The sequence below is a fragment of the Falco naumanni genome, chromosome 3 (assembly GCF_017639655.2).
Source record: "Falco naumanni isolate bFalNau1 chromosome 3, bFalNau1.pat, whole genome shotgun sequence".
Taxonomy (NCBI): domain Eukaryota; kingdom Metazoa; phylum Chordata; class Aves; order Falconiformes; family Falconidae; genus Falco; species Falco naumanni.
The window spans coordinates 111037134-111060066 of NC_054056.1; the positions used below are offsets into that span (position 1 = coordinate 111037134).

General features: G+C 44.0%; 1 protein-coding gene across 1 annotated transcript in view; it reads right to left on the bottom strand.

Annotated features, from left to right (window-relative positions):
- MYO10 (myosin X) overlaps nt 1-22933 on the bottom strand; it is a 167659-nt gene that overhangs the window by 134294 nt on the left and 10432 nt on the right. The gene's annotated exons all lie outside the window — the stretch shown is intronic.

The following is a 22933-nucleotide window of genomic DNA, read 5'->3' on the forward strand; positions in this document are numbered from 1 at the left end:
GCTGGCGTGAAAACACTGAGCAGCAGCACCCTGTGGTCTGACCTCCAACCCAAGCTATACTCCTATTCTCTACACACAGACAGCGGGCTCCATATCAGAAATCTGAGTTCTATTTAGAGACAGTATTTCAGTGGTATTTAGAGAACAGAGATTTTTTTCACCTAACAGTCAAATCCTCTCCTAAAGAAAAAGTAAAGCGGTGGCAGAAAAGGGCTAGGGTATTCCCCGATAACCGTAAGGTTGTGACTTGGGTGTATGATCACTGGAAAAGACAATTCAAATAATTAATTTTGCACACCAGCATCCAAAGACCGTCCTTGCCTGAATTTGAATACACAGAAACTAGACTTGTTAAAATTGGTGGTGCCAGGACCCCAATTAACCATTACAAATACAGATTTTAATTTCTGCTACGTATTTAAGGTCAGTGGCCCATGAGTCTACAACAGACTTCAGTCATGTCATGAGTTGCTACGCTTTAGCTTATGTTGAATAAACATTATTCTTGCTTCTACGATGGGAGAACAGCAGCGCTGAGACACAAGATAATGTTCACACAGAATGTAAGAACTCTTGCTGCTTGGTTTCTCCGAGTGGTAAGAGCTCAGCTGCACACAGAGGACCACATAAGAGCATCCATCATTATTTTTTCCCCCTCCATGTTCTAACAAACTGCTTTCCATTTTAAATGCTGCAAATGCCTGGGGAGCTGTTTGCCCTTTTACCTCTGAAACCTTGAGCCAGATGGTTTCCAGGTTTACAGCAAGTCCAAGGCATTTCAAGTGCAGGATGTGTCAACTCAAAAGCACATGGTGAGGGTAGAGGGGAGCAGAAAGGAGAGTGCTGGTACCTGAGGTGGGCAGGGGGAACAGGGGACTGGGAAACAGCAGGGAGAGTACCCACCAGAAGTGGTAAAAGCAATAAAGAGGATTTGAACATTTAATTCAAAACTTAGTGACAGCAGCAGGAAGAATTCCACCCCTTCCCTTGGGTCTGCATCAGACAACCCAGGACACTGCTCTGTTTTCAAGCCCCTTGTGTGGCACGAACACCTCCACACTGAGGGGTCCGAGGGCACCTCTCACCCCGTGCTTTCCAGGGGGAGGAAGACTGATGTGAGGGCATCGCTCTTGGGCTTCCTCTGGTACCTCCCCACCAGAGCCAGCAAACAGAAATGTCCTGTGTACACGCCCTTAGCTACAGGCATGATGACAACTTTGAGGGCAACATCCTCTGTATTAAGGAGTATCTACCACAACTTGTGGGGTGGGTTCTTTCCCGTTAACGCAGCTGCTGCCATCAGGTGAGCCCATCATCCCCAAGAGTGCCTGAGAGTGAAAACTCGCGGGTCGGAGCTTCCCGGCAGCCCCAGCAGGGCAGTGCAATGCAGTGCTTGGCTACAGCTGCCACCTGCCCCACCGAGTCCACCGTGCCACAGGTCTGAAGCCATGGGCCTAAAGTCCGTACAGCACCAGCACACAGCACTGCATCAGAGAGATGGCATACCCACGCTACACCACGCGATGCACTCCGAGCAAGGTGAGCAGAGTCCTTCCCCTTGGATTCCTGTATGTCCTCAACCACCTCACTTCACCTGTGCATCACAAAAGGCTGAGGTTGGAAGGGACCTGTGGAGGGCATCTAGTCCAACTCTCCTGCTCGAAGCGAGTCACCTAGGGCTGGCTTCCCAGGACCGTGTCCAGATGGCTGTTAAATATCCCCAAGGGCAGAGACTCCACAACCTCTCTGGGCAGCCTGTGCCAGTACTGTCACCTTCACAACAAGCACTGTTTCCTGATGCTCAGTGGGAACCTCCTGTGTTTAAGTTTGTGCCCACTGTCTCCAGTTCTGTCACCGGGCACCACTGGGATTTATATGCAGTGATGAGATCTCTCCTGAGCCCTCTCCAGGCTGAACAATCCCAGCTCTCTCAGCCTTTTCCTCATAGGAGAGATGCTCCAGTGCCTTCATCACCTCCATGACCCTTTGTTGGACTTTATCCACTATGTCAAATGTCCCTCCTGTACTAGGGAGCCCAGAAATGGACACAGCGCTTCAGGTGCTCCAGGCATAGCAAAGCTTCCCACCAACAGTAAATAACCATGGTTTTGTTCACAAATTTTAACAGATATAATGTCAGTGGCTACTGCACCACCACGCTCTGGGGACCTGCTGGCTTGAGGGGTGGAAGCATGTACTACAGTCACCCCAAGCAGTAGAGGTAATTTGGCTCCAGACTTCCCACCACCCAGAGAAATGCTTTTGTCAGCCTGCTGCTGGGCATCAAGCATCTGTACTGGCCCGTCTCCACCTCCTTGTCCTAGACGAACTAAATCCATTTCATCTAAATGCATACATAAACAGCAAAAAAAACTTATTTGTCAAAATGCGGTCAAGTTCAAGTGCTTCAGGACAACCAAACCCCTGTTGTTCTGCTGGTTTATTATTTGCCAAAATCTCCATGCTCAAGTAACACGAAGTTTATGCTTTCAAGGGCAATGAAAAGCTTATAAACATTAAGCTGCAATAAAATTTGCCAAAACCTCAGCATTCAAAATAGCCTCTCACAAGGAGGAGAATGTTTTCCATCTTGAAATTAAATTATTCATTCTGCAATTTTTTTTCTGGCTACGAAAGGGAAAAAAAAGGGGGCCCGCACAGAAGCCTTTGCTTGGTTGGGCTGTCCTAAAAGAAGCTTTTTAAAGCACCAAAGGGTTTGCTTTAAACAAACCTACATTGTTAGAGGTCAATAGCTGCTATTCAGGGGAGGCTGGAACAATGCAGTTCACAAAGCCCGAGGCATCTGAAATGCAAATACAACGTGCTCCCTGGCAAGGTAGCTCAACAATATGGTATCTGTCCATGGCCTGGGTGCACTGCGAGGCCTTCCCGTCTGGGGGAGGGAAAAAAACAAAAAAGTCTTGGCAAAAGATACCTCACAAGATATGCAAGTTACAGCCACCTCCTGTGCCCAGCTAGCTCTGCAACTGGGCTGCAGTCTCGCGGCAACGTATTAGCTATGCACAAGTGATAGTTTTGAGAACATCGTCTTCACTGGGAGTTAATTCATGGACGAGACTTGTCATACGGGACCCACCTGGAGGAGGACTCCAATCGGCATACACGGTGGCACGTTATATTGATCTGAACCTGCTCGGGGGGAAGGGAGAAGCCTGCTGACTTGGGTTACTCCAGGGCTCCCTGACATGTCACCCTTCTGTGGTAAGGGGGCAAATAAAGCCACGGAGCACTTACTAAAACCCAATGTTGTTTTATTTCTGTAAAACAAAGTCATAAAAATACTTGGAATAGCATTTGCAGAAGGGCTGTACGCCATCATTTCCACAGCGAATAAGTTTCTCCTAACTGCAAAAGGGAAAGGAAACAGGTTTGCAAATCTCACAGCTGTAAGACCACCTGGAGAAGTCCCTAGTCCTTCTACCTTGCAGATTCTGCTGCTGAAAATGCAAACACTATCTCTTACCTTCCTCCTGCATTCTGTTCTTTGATGATAAAAATCCATTATCTTTTACTTTCTATTGGACATATATGCTGGAAATGACAAAATTAATTAAGAACCTTGCCTCAACTAAGTAAAAATGCTGGAGCATTTGTTGCAAAATAATTAACATGCTACATTGTGTATGCATACAGGTTGTATGCTAAATGAAATAACTGTCCATACATTAATTACATTTATATATATATTGCACATATATATATGAAAAAGCAGATAGTGTATACTAACTGTGCTCTCATCCAAGTGAAAATGCTACTCATTCACATGTTATAAGAGAAAATCCAGTCAACTCATCAATGCAGTTGATTCAAAGCAGTTAAAAGTGCTTTAAATTAAGGGCAACGAACATAGGTTACACTGCATCTGCATTCAAAAAGCATTTCACTACTAGGGCTTGGCACAGCAAAAGGAACAATAAACATTATGGATTTAGAGAACCTTTCGCTTACCTAACTCGGTAGCTTGGCTCCAAATACAAAGTATGAGAGACAGGAAGAGATGCTATTAACTAGATCAAGGTGGACATGCCTCTTTAATGCAAAAGATAACCAAAATGACATTTGCCCTCATTCCTCCTCTTTATTAATTCACGCACTGACAAAAAACAACGAAGGTCACAGCAAGAATGAAGCTATCCAGAAAAAAAAAAAACAAAACACAACACACACAAACCAAAACTTTGCTAATTCCGTATTAATGAACAGGTTTTATTCTGAAAACTCAGCCTTTACTGTTAGCTTAGTTTAGGTACTCAAAAACCTTAACATGCCAAGCACATGCCTGGCCAGGCTACTCAGTGGCAAACTCATGAAGTTCACTGGAAGCTGGATATCCCTCACAACTTCAACCCCAAAATGAAACATTCAGCCTCTTAAGCAGAAGATCAGACCTGTTTTACAGATCGAAGTCCAGGGAAACAAACAAGTACTAATATCCATTTGCCTGACTTACTACTCTGTAATTCAGAGTATTGATCTAGATCCGCTCCTTTGCGGCACCCAGCCTCCACAGCACAGCCTTCCTGTGCTCATCGACAAAAGGCTTCCACAACAGCCACCTGTCAGCGGTGCCTGAATATGAAAGCTACTACAGGAGTCTGTGTACACTATTGTCACATAACATACAAAAGGGATACTCCAGAAATCACTCCAAGACAGTGCCATACTGCTGGGCTCCTCTCCTCCCCAGCCAGCCTGCCTCCCCTCTGTCAACAGGTGGGAACAGGCAGCTTTTGTCTGGGGATGGTGGGGTTGGAAGGGATGGACAGTTACAAAGAAGGACTAGTTAAACCCTAAGGCTCTGTAGATAGTGAGAGAAAGCAGAGCTCTGGAAGGTATTTGAGCATGTAATCTAGATTTCAGTACCTTAAACTGAACTTCATGAACGGACTTCATACTTAAATCTAGGCACATACTTAATCCAGCTAAATCAGGTTAAAATCCTTTTCAAAACACAACACCAATCACAATTTCATCAGAGAGCACAGGAGTAAACGACTAACACCTTTCTATCAACAAATCTCATTCCATCTCCTGAACAATATCACTTTGCTTTGCTGTTTTAAATCAGAACAAAGCCATGAAGATGTTTCCATGGGATATAAAGTCAGTTTAGAGGGCTTAGTTTCCTGTAGAACAAAACATCCTTGAAAAGATGTTTCTGTTGTCTGTCCATCCCCCACACCAGATCAAAGCACCAGCTCTCCTGCTCCTGAGGTCTGTGCAACAGCTGCTGATTAACCTTGAACAGGCTCCATCTCCTTCTGTTTCAGTAACTGCAGATAGCGCAGCACCAACAATGGCATAACACTTTAAAAACAAGAAATCTGATTAAAGCATATATTATTACTACTGCCAACTTGAGAGGGAATGGGAATAAGTTGGTACCTTCCCCAGCCCTTTTAAAGCACCAGCGCTTCTTACAAGACTGACGCTTCATATAATACGGCCTTTTTTTAATAATCAAAAAGAAATCAAACCCAAAACATTTTCTCTTCCAGTTGCGCAACACAGCACACAGAGATTACCCTCTCTATATGCAGGTGGACGCGCACACTCCTCCCCATCTTCTGCTGCTGCTTGTGAAGACACACAGCACTAACAGACCTTGCCAAAAAACCAAAAAGCAATCGCACTTTTCTGCTAGAGCTCTGAAGATGCAGTTGCCAGCTGCTGAGGATGACGAGGTTTCCGCACTGTTAAAAACCAACAGCTTCATCATAACCTCAGAAGCAAATCCAGCAATGAAATGCCATCAGATCTTTTCAGAAGAGTAACTGGTATTGCTACAGTCTGAATTATGACTTTCATGAGAGATTCAAGGGTCACCTTTCTCTTTTGACAAGTTTTGCAAAATACCTTTTTCCCTTTCAAGACTGCGCAACCTATACCATGGCGTTGTGGCTGCAAAAACATGACAGTACAGGAATTTGGAAAGCCTATTGTAATTATGGGTTGCAGTCAAGCTAGACAGGCTGCTAGTGGACAACAGCTCTTTCTTGCGCCTGCTAATCTAGGTAAAGAAATAGTTTCTCTGCAGTCAAAGCATTTCTGATTAATACTGAAACTAAAAGTCAGCGGTCCAAGTACTGCTTGGCAACCACCCATGAATAAAACTGCAAAAATGAGAAATGCCCTGGGAAGCAGGGAACACACACACACAGAGCAACTTTTTTCTGTATACTGGATCTCTGCCTACTGGATCCACAGTTTCGGGTCCCACTGTACATCATCAACAGGTACCACAGACTTGCCCCGCACGCCGTATCACCTCCACCACTCTGCTCCTGACACCTTAGCTTGGGGCAGGGGGATTTTAATCTGTTAAAACTCAGTAAGGAAGGTAAGTATTTCAAAAAGACAACACATGTGTGAGGAGGAGGAAGAGGGGGCAGTTACTGATAACAGTGGGGAAATGCAAGGAATACAGGAGGAAAGAGCTTGGGGCCACTATACACCTTTCCATTGGGGCGGGGGCTAGGCAAATGACAGACCTGGTAATCTTCAAAGTAACATGTAATTCTCTCTCCTTATTTGAATTTCTAAAGAAGAATATATAAGATCCTCACAAAAACCTTTAAACTTACCCCTAAGAACCAAACAAGCCTTAACTCTGACTTCACAGATTTCAATAGGAGTTGCAGTTCTTTTTTCGGTGACAGCATAGTTTGCCAAGCACTCATATTTTTCCAAAAACACATTTATTAAATACAGTCATGAATGCAAGTGTAAAAACACACCCAAACCCCAACCAAACAACAACCAAAAAACCCAAACACAAAACTACAAAAAAAAATCCAAAACCTTTGTTTCCTTTCCTTAAAACCAGCTGAATTTAACCAATTTGTATACATGCACGCACCCCAGTTCTTCACCCATGGGAGTTAATCTCAACATGTATTTTAAGAAAGAACCAAGGGAAAGACAGTGTACATAAAAGCATTCACCAAAGCCTACAGCAGTATAGCAAGAGTTGTTATCTCAGCATGACTGCTCAAACAAGCCAACCAAAATCACCAATAGCTTCTGCTAACGTAATATTTTCCATATTGTCTAGTAAGCTGTGACACTGCCGTGCAGCTCTACCACTGACTCGGGGACCAGAGGACAGCCTGCCAAATGCCTGTAGCTCATCCACCACGCTCAGCTGGGCTTGGCAGTCCCCAATCCTAAAACTACCAGTTGGCAACTTTCTGCTTATGCTACATGACAAGCTTATAAACTCACATCAAGGTGGAGAAGGATTTCTAAAACCACGTGTGTGAAGTCATGCTAGCACCCTCTTCGCATTCCCTCCTTCACTTACCTCCTGGAACTGGTGTCTTAAAGCCCAGTGAGGCAAAGTGGAAACATCACCTTGTCCACCACCCTCTTTACTGGGGCTCAGCCACACAACTGCTCTTCTTGAGAAGCTTTGCCCTTAAAAACTCCCGGGTGCCAAATTAGTCACCTGTCACAAGTTGTAAGGGTCTCAGACTCGTTTTTCACAAGTGTTGTAAAACACCCTAGCGTTTTCTTTCACTTTCCTCTTGCCTCTCCTGCCTAAGCAGAACACAAAGCAATGGCCATGGGAGCTGACTCGCAAGCCACCAGACACGTAGTATGCCAGAGCCTGACCACTCTGAAACAAGATTTAGTTTGAGACTGAACTTGAAAGATGTTTCTCATTCACCACCTGCAAAGCCCATGGAGAGTCTTGTTTGCAAAATGGAAACTCCTGCTTGCAAAGATCTTTATGTTAGGTCTCATTTCAAAACATTCAGTGCAAAAAAGATGTTCAGGAGAAACATCTTTGAGTCCTTTAAAGCTGATTAAGTGGAAAAAAACCCCAAAAATATTCCTTTGACACATGGGTCCTGAAGAGAGGCATTTACCACTTACTTTCATGAGACATGGTCTATTAGGCTCATCAGTCAAGGAACGTGTTCAGCTCTTACACTGTTCTACATGTACCTGGACATGGACTTATCAGAAGAAAATGTAATACAGGAAAACTATACAGTACTAGCTTTTCCACAGATACTAGTAGTGCTACACAAGCATGGATATGCCTTGTCTAGAGGGACATTTTATTGGTTCAGCCTGATCCGAATTTGAAAAGCAGATGGAATTTCCAACTAAGATACATTTTCTACCATTGACCGCTCTTTGCCAACCATCTGATACTATTCTGGTAGTATTTATCAAAGCCTTCTTGCCTCAAGAAGGATCATGGATAAAATGCCAGTGTTGCACCTGAAGGCTAACAAGAGGAATTGAATTTAGCAAGGCAAAAAACTATTCTTGGTTTCTAGGAAGCTCAGTGCTGTCTTTTTCTCCGTCTCATGCCAACAAAGCAAGCAATTCCAGGAAAACTTACCTCTAGTTAAGTGGGATTCATGTGTGAAAAGGATAATCCATGTTAAGCAGCAGACTGTGCAATGTAACAAGCATACTTAAAAATTACTCCCAAGAATTAATACCACAGCTTTCACTTTGCAAGTTACTGGCATCAAGGCATAAAAGGTTCCATTTTAGCCCTTAACTTCCATATCATCAATTTTCACGATCTTTTTACAGGTGTGACAACATTAGAGGGATTTTTTTTTGTCTCGTTTATGTCTCCCTGCAACTCAAAAATATCAGTTTGCACATGAATCACTACCCTGGCTTAGAGGAGGGATGGGCAAGAAGGGGAAGTATTTCCAGCCTTAACTGTTGCAAAAAACAGCTATAAGATCAGAGCCTTAAGACAAAAACAAACCAGCCCACATTCTTTAGAAGTGTCCTTTCCTGTCCCGTGCCCCATCCCCCCTTATTCCAAGCTCCGTCTTTTCTTGAAATTAAAACTCAGGATTTGGGAGAGACACAATTCACACTTTGATGCCATCAGTATTAGCAAGAATGCATTCCAAAGCTAAAAGACTAAGTGTGAAAAGGAAAGAGAAAAAGAGAATAATGGAACCAGCCAGTCCACAGTTCTTTCATTCATTTATTTCACTAATACAAACATTGATTATTGCAAACAGGAGCATTTTAAATACCAGGTCATAACTCTTTTCCTAAGCTGTATTGATTCCCTCACATTAAATTTACAACTGATGATTCAGCAGGCATTTGTCTTTGCAGCTTCACTTTCACAATGTGATCACTACAGATCTCTACTTCACCACAGGAACACAAGTATTTCAAAGCACGTAATTGCACTGAATTATTTCTTTCCATTACTAGTTCATGCTTCAAGGTATTTTTAGCTTTTGGTTAGTTGGTGGGGTTTTTTAATCAATCTTATTTGGCAAGCCACATGGGGTTTGTCCTACAAACACCAGAAAACTTTCTTCGCTTTGTCCAACTACCGTGTCCTACAGATGTCAACAGGACCCTGCATATGGGTGAACATCCATGGAATAAGGACTTAGATGGTTAACACCTAATGGAATACAGAAACCAGGAGGAGCAGATGAAAAACACTGGATAGTTGGTAAATCAGGATGCACTATTGGACCTTTCAGTAGCATTTCCAACAACTGTTTCAGCCTTGCCTTTCTGAAGGCCCACGTGGACAGTCTGACCGCATGCTGAGGAACAAGTCTCAGTTATGCTTGGACCACAAGCAGTTGACAGGTTTGGGCTGCACCAAGCTTAGCAGATGGAGCTCAGGTCCTCCACTGCCATGAGCCACAGAGATTCCCCAGCAGCTTTCAACAACAGCACCCACTCCACCCTGTTCGCAGGCCTTGTTACAAATCAGGGGCAATATCCTGAACGCAGGACAAGCACTTCTTTGCCACATCAGTTCCAACAGCTGAGACGGCTCCGCAGCCCAGCAGCCTGTCCTTTGCACATGTGGAGGGTGCGAGGCAGCATACCACAGCTCAAAGGCAGGGACAGGAGCCCAGAGAAACTCAATGAAGAATAAACACGTGCTGTGTCTACACCTAGCCAGGAAAATTTGGTTTTCTGGCCTGGAACAAGTGGCTGCAGCAGCACCGAGGCTGATCTGGGAAGCTCAGGCAGATGTTACCAGACTTGCAGCATCACAAAGAACGAGTCCAACGTGCTACAAAACTTGAGGCAGTGAGGAACCAGTACTACATACCCAAGGCCTGACCATCCTTAAAAATTAATAAAAACTAATTAATCCTAAAAATCCAGGATGTAAGCAACCTGCCTTGGAAAAGTACACCCCTCTACACCCAAAGCCCACCTGTGGTGCCTGGCTTCTACAATCGGCTTTGGAAGATGGGATGATCCTTTGCCAGAGCATGGATGTCCCAGTGAACGGCAGGTAGCACAGCACCCGTCCATGCTCTCCCTCCTTACCTTTTGCACTTTAGGCAAGCGCAGAAAAAGCCGATCCTGCCACTGAAGTCCTAAAATACAAGGCTAGCATTAGCAACTTCCCACACCAATTTGTACACTGCAAACCACACTAATCACCGAGCAACTCCAAATTGCCTGTCTGGAGATCAGCTGACGAAAACACAACCAATTAAGTGAAACATAATGGCACACTTTATCATTAAAGGGCAGAGCACTGGCTTATTCCCACACACCTGAGGCCGAAAGGCTGGCAGGCACAGCTCACGCAGCGCAGGGGATGCAGAGGTGCAGCTCCGTGCCCAGCGAGCATCGCCTGAGCTCAGCCTAGCTCCTCACACAGCACACGGGATGCAGAGGTGCAGCTCCGTGCCCAGCGAGCATCGCCTGAGCTCAGTCTAGCTCCTCACACAGCACACGTGCGGTCAGCCCCACGGCAGGTGTCCTGGTGGTGCTCAGACAGGGAGGACGCGCAGTCCAGACAACACCTCCACAGAATGGAAAGATTTTGTAACTCAGAAGCACATCTGCACTTTTTATGGTGCGTGATATCCAGTACCTTTTGCCCTCCAACTTCCTGCAACTCACTGCCTTGCACGCAGCAATGAAACACACATCTTAAAGAACAAAAGCAAGCAGCCAACAGTATTCTAATTAAATCCCAGCTGCGTAATAAAGCACTCACAGCCCACTAAGTAACAGGTATTAGAGCTCTACACAGAAAGCGGCAAGCATGTTTATGTTTGCTGGACACTTATGGGAATTTCAACCAACGGGACAGAAGTAAGCACCTAAAGAAAACAGTAGTCAGGGTATATACATTGTTTAAGTAGGTATCCTCTGTTTTCAGAAAGGGGGAGGGGTAGGAAAAGAGCTGAAGGGTGACCCTCGGTTAGGCTCCCTGGCAGACCTGTAAAGAGGCCCGCAGGTCTACACAGATAGAAAAAAAAAAATGTTTATTCCACTTCCCATTTGTTTTAGAATAAAGTATCGGTTTTTTTCAACTGCTGTGAACGCAAACAACAGGACCCTGTGAAATTACTGCACCTGTCTATAACCCTGAAGAGGCGTCTCTTCTTCTGGATTCTGAAGTCCTCTTTTCATTTGTCCTACCTACCCCCACTGACAGCCCGGGATGCTTGGGAGGAACCACCCCCTGAGACTTTGGTGGGCACTTCCCTTGCGTCTGGAGCAGGCAGGAGGCCTGGCTGGCAGCTCTTCCCATCTCCTCCTTCTCCAATAATTACCTTCTTCTCTTTCCCAGGTCAGACACTCAAGAAAGACTCCCAGCGAATTTTAACGCTCAGCTATGAACTGAGATGTACAACAGATTTGATCACTGTCATATTTTAATGTAAAAGGACCTCCCCAGCACCTTGAAATATGAAAAGAGTGTATTAAAGTGTGAAGGATAAAAACCTATAATCTTAAATAATTTGTTACTCAAGTCAATATTGATTCAGTTTGTAAACTGCTCATCAATAAAATCTAACCTGCCAACCCTGAAATAAACACCCAAGCGTCAGCAAATACAAAATAGCTGCTCATGGGTTACTTCTCAAACCTGAATTAAATGTTTTCAAACAAAAATCAGTTGCAGCAAGCATTTGAAAACACCTAATTCACTTCCCCAACATGGGGAACGAGGAAAATCAGGTGGCAGTAGTGGAAGAGAAACTTAATCCCAGCCCAGTCTCTCCCTCAGCTGTTGGATGGTGTGAGCAGAAGACTGTTGATCAGGGCTAACCTCCACTTTCTCAGAGGCTATGTGACATCAAAGCAGGCTGAAGGGCTGGCTGGCATTTGACACCGCTGTAATGCAAACAGAAGGTGCAACTTAGTAGAAAAAGAGTTTGGGATCCATACTGAAGGCGATTTTAGCAACGAAGCTTGTATTTTAGGTAAAGTTAGGAAGCCATGAAGTTCAGATAAAAGGCAGCATTTCCTGCATGCGCTTTGAAGTTCTGTACTTTATCAGCTTTAAACTCCTCTCACAGACCAGGTGATGCTTTGCAAGGCTTCCCACTGCAGAGCCCCGTCAGTGCTGATGAATACCAATGGTATGCAGCGGTTGCAAGGTAAAAAGCCAGCCTGAAACACTACATTCATTATATTCAGCCCCTCAAGGTCACAACCCTCTGAAAAGCAATCTCCTGCTTTTGCTTAGTCCGCTTCTCCCTGACCAGATACATTTCCTTCCAGTAATGCTACTCTTATTAGCATATCTGCTTTGATTTTTCTGCACTTGTGCAACTATAAAATGAAGCATCTACAAGGCGAGTCCCCTGAGCATTATGGCAACTAATATTTTTTTTCTTTTTGGGGGGATTTTTTCATATATAGATTACATATAATAAAAATTTACTCCTTTTAAGTTCATTCACCACTAACCTGCCAGAAGGGAACACCTTTAATACAAAACCCAGAAACAGAGCAGATATTTGTACCAGCAAACCTTCTCTTCTCCCGTCATAGATGCTTTCATGCCATATGCTGGACTAACTCTGTAATTTCACACTGCTTCCCATCTCACATCTATAGACAAATCCCCGAGGCAGGCCATGCAAAACAGCTCACAGATTCCTTGGATTTACAACACCACACCTTTCCTCATGGCTTGTAGCATCTTTCCAAAGCAGCTTAAATTCTGCACTGCACCTTTCAACAAAAAGGTGTGGCACATTTCCTCACTTGTGGGCATAGCTAGAGATTTGACTCATTCCCATTCTGCATCCTTGTTTTCGTGACAGGGATGAACATTTCCTGCCTCACTTTGGCACTGATATCCACCCCTGCCCCCAGTGCATGTTTACATAGGCTGGTAATTGTTAAAAGGAAGAATGACTACCCTTAACCTAGTACTTATGGCAGGAGCAGAAAAAGCAGAAACACAGAGCAGTTGCTTCTGTAATATCTTTTTTTTTGCATGCATGCATGTTTTATTTTCCTGCAGATTGATAGATTTATTTCGAAACTGAACCACAAAGCAATTAGAAGAACTTAACCAAACAGAAGTGACTTAAAGCATTAATACCTGACAAAAATGGGCATTGGTCTCTGGGATAAACGAGTACAAGGAAATGCATCTGGGCTGAGACTCTTCTAGTTTACAACATCCAGCATGCAAAAGCATAATAAAACCAGGGTTGAACAGCTGCATGGTCTCAGCAGGCAAAGGACCTTCTCAGCCAAGCAATTTTTACTATACATAGTAATCTCCCAGAGGTGCACCATTCATACATCAAGGTGAGAACCCCTTGCACTCAAAACTCTTCCCATGAGCCAAGGGGATTAGCTCAAACTAGAAGCAGAGCATCACCGCAGCAGAGAGGGAGATTCCCCCCACCTCTCCCCACCCACCCACACTTCTCCAGGATCAGGTCTGAAATCAGACCACGCTCTTTACTACCGTGACCTACTTGGGCTGAGATGCTAAACTCAACCCTTTTGGTTTAAATCCAGGGAGGAGATCCTGTTTCCTTCACACAAAGACCTGCCAGCTGTGACCGGCAGCCGCATCACCCCAGCCTGGAACTGCCCACAAGTGCCAGCTGTGGAGAGCTATACCTCCCCAGATTAGAAAATGTGATGCGACACCAGAGATACACCCAGCAAGAACACAGCTGCTTTGAGACAGAAATATTAACAAGTGAAACCCAGCAGACTTTAAGGTCGGTTAAATTAATGAAACAACGGCAGAGACCGAGGGCGTGTGAAATGTACTTCACACACAAATACAAGTACCTTTGTGGAGAGCTCAGGATGCAGCAACAGGCAGGGGATCATGCTGCTAGCAGGAGCATACCCAGGAGCAGGCATCTTTTTCCGCTCTGGCCATCATGTCTTCAAGAAGAGGTCATAAACCACACTACCCAATCCCTTAGGCTACCCATAGACATACCCATACGCATCTATCAGGCAACAGACAGACAACAAAGAGACCATGCAGCAGCTTTACGTCTGACAAAAGCATACTTTTCTCCTGTGAGGAAACTACTCCAGTAGGTTTACATACCCTTGCTCTGCATTCCCCAGCTACCCGCCTCACCCCGCCACCCAAAGCTATGCTGGAAGCTACAAGTCAACACAGTGGACAGCAAGTTTTCACGACGAACCCTTGTTGACCCTAAAGCCCAGGGAGCCATGACTTTTCTCTTAGCTACCTCTGAAAGTATGTCTACTTAGGAGCACAAACCTTCATGGCAATTTATTTTACTTGGCAATGAAATGACAACCAACTCTTTTGCAAAAAATGTCAGCCCAGGTAATTCCATAAATAGCTACTTCCCACAGCGTGGTGCAAATCCCCAGCCCATGAAACCTGGGAGGACTTTATAGGCTTTCCATCACAAGCCTGTTCCTTTAAATTATTTATAAAGAAGGTGACTGCACAGTAAGCCCAAGTCATATTATTAAGGTGCCTAAATTAAAATGCAAGTGTAGCACTCAAAATGCAGTATTACTGATTCTTCCCTGTCTGGAGAGGTGCTTTTTCTTAAATACTAAATAAATAAATAAATAACCCTAAAAAACAGGGGTGGAAGGCCAAAAAAAACAAACCCCAAAGTATACGTACATCACAGTATTCAAATGCCTGCACGAGCTCAGACTGTGATTTTCCATGACAGCTTGACATAGTGCTATTAAAACACATTAAACTTATTTACTGATAATCAGATTTCTATGGCACTAAAGAATGCAGAAATGTAAACGTCTTCCTCTGCCTAAACACTGCCAGTATCTTTTGCTGCTTTTCACACTAGTAATAAAGTCATCCTGTGAGTCAACAAACAGGTATCTGTTGGGTTTGGGTGGTAGCTTGTTTGTTTTTTTTTTAATAACTCTTAGGTAAAATGAAATGACCTAAACACTGTTGAAAAAGCAACTTTTCCACAGACGTTGACACATGGAATTGTGCGAAGTGAAGCATTATTGGCAAATTACTGTAGAACAGAAGAGGATTTAGAAAAGCCTCCTTAGTCAGAAAGAACACACACTTGATTTCAGCTGATGTGAATGTGATGTACACCCAAGAATGAATGAGTGCTTCTTCAGTCCAGACCTCCTTTGGGAAGAATACTCAAACTTGGTCACCTGGAGGGATACCTAGCTGCACTGAATTACTTTCAGAAGTGTCAAATAAAAAAAAGTGAATGTTTTTAAGCGTGTTACTAATTATTTAGACTGCTTTAGCCAAAATGGTATTTTTTCTCTTCAAAAAAGTCAAAACACCTGCCTGTTATCATTAATCTCAGAGCAACAGAACATCTGAGAAGCATCTTGCTCGTTATTACCTGAAAACTCAACCCCATACAACAGTTCTGTGGAAGCTGGTGCCCCTGCAGCACTCCTTAACTCTAGGACAGCAGGAATCACGAAAGGCCACTTAATGCTTTACTGTAAATAGATGTTGCAGTAGCAATGCATTCCTCCATTGCCAGCTCCATATTACCTTCTTCCAAGCTTGGACTTGGCTGGTCAAAAAGACTTGGCCTTAAATAGAACCCCATTTTCTTTTCAAAGTAGTAATAAATAATCTCAAAATGGAACAATGTTTTTCTGCTTACTGCACATACTACCTTTAACCCCCTACGCTGCATGTAGAATGCTTCATTCTGCAGGGAGGAACAGAGTTTTCCTCACCTGTAAGGAAATTAATTTTGAGTCCTTGGAGCTCCACACCACTTTCACACATAGAGCCAAAAATACTGCAGACCACGAGGACTACGTGCCTGCTCCTTCTCCAAGGAAGTCACCCAGAATCTGGCCCCTTGCTTAGCACGGGCAGTAGATCTGGTTTTATTCACACTGGCGCAAGGACCCAGGGAGAACAAGAGCATTATGCACTACACCTCTACCCAGGACAAGGGAAAAAGATGTTGGAAATGGAAAATCCTTTAGTATTTTGCAACTAGAGAACCAAGGCAAAAGCAGACTGAATTACTTATTGAAGCCTCCAAGTCTCTGGCAGATGCAGCGATGTCGTTTGAATCATCCAAATCCCACGACAGCGTTCACATGACATCACCTTCCCTCTTGCTCACGGGCCAGTCTTCCCACAATCTCCCTGTTGTTTCAAGTATCAACTTGTCCTTGTTTTGAAGAAGTTACAGTCACTTCTTCAAAATTCTAGCTGCTCATGCATAGGATGAGCACAGCTAAACTGTGGCAGTGCTTTTATCACCAGACTGAGATGTTCTGAAGAGAGCCCCTATACAACACTGTTTTGGTCATGTTTTCAGATCCCTTTCATCTTCAGACAGCCACAAGCATGTTTGTTTATGCACAAATGTGACCATCAGAACTTCTGCTTATATTTTCAGATATGTGCGTGCTTTCATAATGTTTTCTTCTCCTAGGAGTTAAATGCCCACCTCATATTCACGTAAGCAAGATCCCATTTATACAGGATATCTACAAAATCTAAGCCCATAGCGAGAAGTATGCAGAGGCACATGCTTCATTTTAATTCCTCCAAATCACGTTAAGACCCATCCTAAACATACCCAACTTTCAGAGATAATACATAACCTCAGCCAACCTGCAAGAAGTTTGTATGTTGGGGTTTTTTTAACCCAACATACTGCACAAATCTCTCCCTCGGATAAAATTGTATCCATTTATTTTTTATCTGAAAATAGTTTATGGACACGTTTACAGAAATAAAAGACATGATTACATTCAATGGTCCTTCTGTTGCAAAAAAAAGCTTCGAGCAGAAATTTTTCCTAGCAAGTTGACTCTCGAACATGTGAGTGATGAACCACCGGCAGTACACGCACATCCCCACCCGCTGCTCCTGAGGCAGCTGGGCAAGACAGACAGTGCTGTGCCATAGGTCCTCAACATGACTCGCCCTGTAGAACTCAGTCACTGCTTTACACAGTAACACGTAATAGCATACACAGCTTCTTCCTGCTCGTTTCAAGGAAAGCACAATCTCCATTTCTTTAAGTCTATTTTCTACACACCTCCAGCCTGAGACTTATTTTTTTCCTCCTAACAGCAGCTCTCATGACACCATGTGAGAAGGACACAGGCTGGCGCGTAATTACTCCATACTATGCAGTCCTAATGTAATTCAGTTTCTTCAGCAAAGTTAGGATCTACGAGACTGCCTCTCCTTTACTCTGGATTTCATACACTGCTCTGCCTCCCTTCTGCTAAAGGAAGCATCACGGTAACTCAGCCTTCTGTGGGCCAATACAGTAGCAACAACTGCACTTTTGCCAAGCCAATTGTCTCTTAAGGACAGCTTCCTAAAAAGCAAAAAATACCTCCTACAGAACTTCAGAGTCATTTCTGAACATCTCCACTGCAAAAGTCACCACTGGCAAATATTCTTCCCTCAACGCATGTCATGCGCTGCATCAGTAAGGAGATGGCTTGATGGCTTCATTAAAAAAAAATTAATTAGAAATAAAAACCTCATTTCTAGCTTTCCAGGAACGTGTCTGCAATAAAGTCAATGTAGAAATCAATGTTAACAACGATCCCGAGATGGCTTAAAAAAAGGTGGTATGTTAGACAAGCCGTTTATTAACAAAGCTGCATCTGTGCAGTGCGCAGGGAGAGGCGACTGTAGCAGAGGCTCCCTGCCCTTGTCCTTGACAGTACGGACACAGCTGCAGGGGCCGCGCCAGTGCTCCTGAGCACAGGGGTAACGTGGCAGCATGCTTCACGGGGGGCTGTTTCACCCACCGCTACCCACGGGGAACACACAGCAGCAGCGCAGGAGGGCACTCCAGCAAGTAGATTTGCAGAAGCTACGCCTGAACCATGGCCACTACTACTTAAACATAATTTGTACCAAGGCCAGCAGTAGTTACCTATTGGATTTTAGTCATTTTGACTGGTTACTGTTGAGTGGAGTTTTGGGTGTTGCCCAAGTCCCAACAGGGATAGCGTTCACAGACCCACAGACTGGTTTGGGTTGGAAGGAACCTTTAAAGACCATCTAGTTCAACCCCCACTCCTCATGGTCAGGGACATCTTTCCCTAGAGGTTTGTTAATTCTCCCATAGCAAGCTGGGGCTGTGATGTCAGCCCCTCACTTCAAGAGGGACGCAGAGGTGCTGGAGCGTGCCCAGAGTAGGGCAATTGAGCTAGAAGGGTCTGGAGCACAAGTCTTGTGAGGAGCAGCTGAGGGAACTGGGGTTGTTCAGCCTGGAGAGCGGGTGACTCAGGGGAGACCTTACTGCTCTCTACAGCGCCCTGAAAAGAGGTTGTAGGCAGGTGGAGGCAGGCCTTTCCTCCCAGATAACAAGTGATAGGACAAGAGGAGAAGGCCTCAAGTTATGCCAGGGGAGGTTTAGATTGGATATTAGGAAAAATTTCTTCACAGAAAGGGTGGTCAGGCATTGGAACAGGCTGCCCGGAGAGGCGGCTGATTCACCATCCCTGGAGGTGTTTAAAAAACATGCAGATGCGGTGCTTAGGGACATGGTTTAGTGGTGGACTTGGCAGTCCTGGGTTAACACCTGGACATGATAATCTTACAGGTCTTTTCCAAACTAAATGATTCTATGTGTAAGCCAAGTGACTTGTACCCCCCAGCTAGAAGTCAAAACCACGAGATATTTCAGAACTTGCTTGATTTTAAATACATTACCACTCTTGGTAACTCGGGTGGAACCACGTCCCCTATTCATCCTGTGATTACCAGCCTTGCTGAATCAAGATGTCTTTGCTTATTTTAAGCAGAGCAACATCAGCAGCTATACTTCCATTGAAAAAATTACACATCCCAGTATTACGCAAGTCAAGGCACCAAATTTTAGAAACCCAAGCCTCAACACTTTCTCTCAGTGCTTGTTTTGGGTTCATTATCTTTAGCCATAATCACATAGCTTAGCTGTAGATCACCAAACCCCTAAAACTGTCCTGCACCTTTAAACCTACCCACCCACACACCCTTCCTTCCCCAACGGCTTCCCTGTGTCCTGCCCAGCCAGAAGCAGCTATCGCAGCCGCTTGTTTGGAAACTGCCAACATCTGCTGATAAGAGAAGCAAAGCTCACAGATCAGGAACGGTCTGCTCACCTGCATTACCCGTGGCTCCGTAAAGACCTTTGTAACAGCCCTCTCAGCTCCCGGAAAGCTGCTGGGCAAAATGCATGCAGGGAGCTGCAACGAGTAGGACACTCAGCACCACACTTCTGACCCAGGATAAGCCCAAGAGCATTACATCTTTATTACTGCTTTCCAAGGGAGCCTGAGAAATATGATGTATCCACAAACACACTCGGCACTAACGGGGAAAAAGGAAATAAGAAGCGTTGATACTTGGTTAGTCAAGGCCAAGGCAAAAGAAATCCAGGTCTGAAGACGAACATCCTAGTTTAGCACCAGTGAGGTCAAAGAGAGATTAATTATTAACTATTTGTGCAAGCCCCCAACTGACTGAGTTAGGCTGAAACACAGCTAAGCATAAAAGGTAGCTGCTTCTTTAAACAAAGACTTTAAACTAAAAATGTAATTTGTGGGATCAAAGGCTGCACAAGGTGCCTCTCTGGAGAAGGTTAATCCCAACACCTGGAGACTAGAACTAGCCTCCCCTCCCCAGTCACTTCCAAACCCCGTGGGAAGACCCTAGGGTCTTCAGGGCTTTTTCAGGGTCCCACCAGGGCGGTTTCAGAGCATCGCTACTTCAAGCTGGTCCACAGCATCCTCATCACGAGAGCCATTGTCCCCAAGGAAAAAAATCAGCCTGCTCCTTCGTGAGGCTGCAAACCAGATTTTATTTTCCAAAAGACAAGAACCTAGTGACCCACTGGGCACACACTAGTTACTCCCTACGTTGTTTCCATATTGTTCACATGATTACAGATATTAATTTTTTTTTCTAAACCAGTGTTTTATCAAAACTGTAAATGTACTGACGAAATAGAGACGCTGCCCTGAAGGGAACACAACTTATTGAAAGTGAAATTATTAATAAATTCATGTATTTATTTCAGACTGGGGCTAAACAGCTTCTGCCATTTATGTAAGTACACTTGAAGACCTTTCTTGAAGCAGAAAACCTCACAAGTGTAGCTAATTTTCAAAGCTATCTACAAAATGGCAGGGCATGACATACCTTACTTTTTACGACACGATAAAGATGAAAAACTGGAACAACCTCTCTTTTATCCATCTGAGTCTCTAAATGAGTAAACTCTTTATTTATAGCCACTAATGGTTACCGCTTATTTTTTCTCCTCAACAAACTACCTTTCCAGCAGGGAATTTAAGCTTTCAGCTATTCAGACTTCTGTGTTATTTTTGCTCCCTATGGCTTTTGAGCTGTCAACAAACTTCCCACGTCACTGAAAAGTAAACAAGCAAATGGCAATTTTTTTTTTAATGTTTCAGTTAATTTCCAACTATGAAAGTCATAAGGATGGAGCAGATACACAAACGAATTGCAATTTATTTACTTTTAAATAATCCTGGAACAATTTATTTCTTCCTATGCAGGCATTCCCCCAGCTGTGCCAAATCATTTACTTAAATTTAAGAAATGGAAAAAAGCACATGCAATATACAAGAATGTTAGGTAACATCAGCATTAGCACGGAACAACAGGTTAATATAAAAAGGCAGCACAAATATCATATTTAGATCTGTACTGGCAAAGAGTACAAGGTATTATTTTTCTCCACCCTTCTCTGCATTGGTATATAGGGAAAGGAAGCGACAGTGTACAGCATTGCAGCTGGAGGACAATAAAATACAGCAATCTAAATAAATACACATCCCAAAAAAAGAAGCAACAGCTTATACAGCCATACCTTTGAGCTCATTGATATAGCCTTTTCTTTTTTAAAGCACATACAAGAAGCATCCTAGCTTGCAGGTGGTCTTGGACCATTCCATGAGTGAAGATGTAAAAAGTGGACTTCCCAGCTGTCCCAAGCACAGGCTACCTCTGGCAGCCTTGGAAGCAAAGCACTCGCCACGTGACAGGGATCTCTTGAAATTTCTCCCTCTTCTAACAATTACAAAGATCTGACAGAAGTCCAGCTATTTCCCAAGGAGCAAGTGGTAGCACCACAACTGCTTTTCTGGAGAGCAAGAGCCACTCGCTGATTACTAGTTACTCTGGTACAGCGTCTGGAACAAAATTAGGGGGAAAGATGGGTCACGTGACAAAAGTAGAGATTTCAGTGTCAATAAAACTAAAAGGGGCAATTTTTACTACAATCCTATTGCCACCAACAGAGCAACAGTAATAAATGCTGAAGTCCTGTTTTTTAGGACATACTCTACTACAGCTTTCCTGAGAACAACCCTAAATTTCTCCAATAAACCTATGGGAAACTATCCAGAAGCATGTCATTGCTCAATAATGCCAAAAAAAACATATTAAAAAGACAACCCTAAAAAGCAAAGACTTCCCAAAATGTTAGCATTTATAATACCAGAGATCTAATGAGAAAAAAAACACCACACTCAAAACCTACAGCTAGGAAAACTCCAGCCAGCCTCAGTACAGCAACAGAAGGTTATTCTCCCAACTTTGACAGGAATTGCAAAAAAAAAAAAAAAAAAAAAAAAAAAAAAAAGCTTCATCTATGCATTTTAAAGCAGTAGCTATCAGACATAGTTGTCCTGTCTGATAAGGAGAGCCCTTTGGGAACCCGTTGTGCTAAAGCATCTGCTCCTGCTCAGAGCCTGACGCCAGCCCCTCTCCTTGGCTTCCCCAGGAGTGCCTCGGGCAATCCCTGCAGCAGCCTGACCCTTGATCTGTTGCTGCAGGTGTCCTGACCTTTGCTGCTTCTTGACCCTTCAATTCAGCCACCGATTAACGTGCACCCACTCTTCTTTCCTAACAAGAGATAACCCCCATCTACATGCAGAGCAGGAGGCACATGCCTGTGCTCTGGGACAGCTGCAGCTCATGCTGCCTACCAAAAATTCTGATGCCTTCCAGCAGCAAAAACAAAAATCCCAGAAAAACAGCAAAGCTTTTGTGGCCTCTCTGACTGCATAAAGCAACTGTGCACTTTTCAAATCAAATATCTGCAAGCAATATAAAAGAGTGCTTCTGTAAGCAGCACGCAAGTTCAAGAAATCAAAAATTCAGGATTACAGTCTGTACTTGCCTGACTCCAGAGCACCTGGAACACAGCAAATGCTGAATCCCACTACCCAAAGGAAAAGGATGCCATAAGTATGAGTATTTTCCCTTTGCACTCACTAAGGACTGCTAAGAACAAGCCACCGGCAAAAGGCCACTGGGCGCTCACAAGCAAATGCACAGACTTGGGTATCACCATCTGTCCTCCACCAGCTACTGATGGCATCTCCACCTTAACTGCAAGGTATGAAGGCATTCTACTGACAAAGGTGTAACTATGCAGTGAAAGTTTAATACAACTAGTTCATTACATTGCTATTACATTTATTCATGGGCTTCCATACAAAAAAAACCTGGGGAGTTTACTACTGCACCAGGGCTGTAGTCATTTAAGGTACTAAATCACCACAGGAAAATGATGGCAGAAATGGTGTGACAGAAACAGAAATTAGGAGCAGAGACTCAAAAATAACACAAAACAAGAGAATCACTTTTTTGCTGCAAGCCCTGCACAGCTTTATGCCAAAATCCCATCTACCATCTGCCAAAACT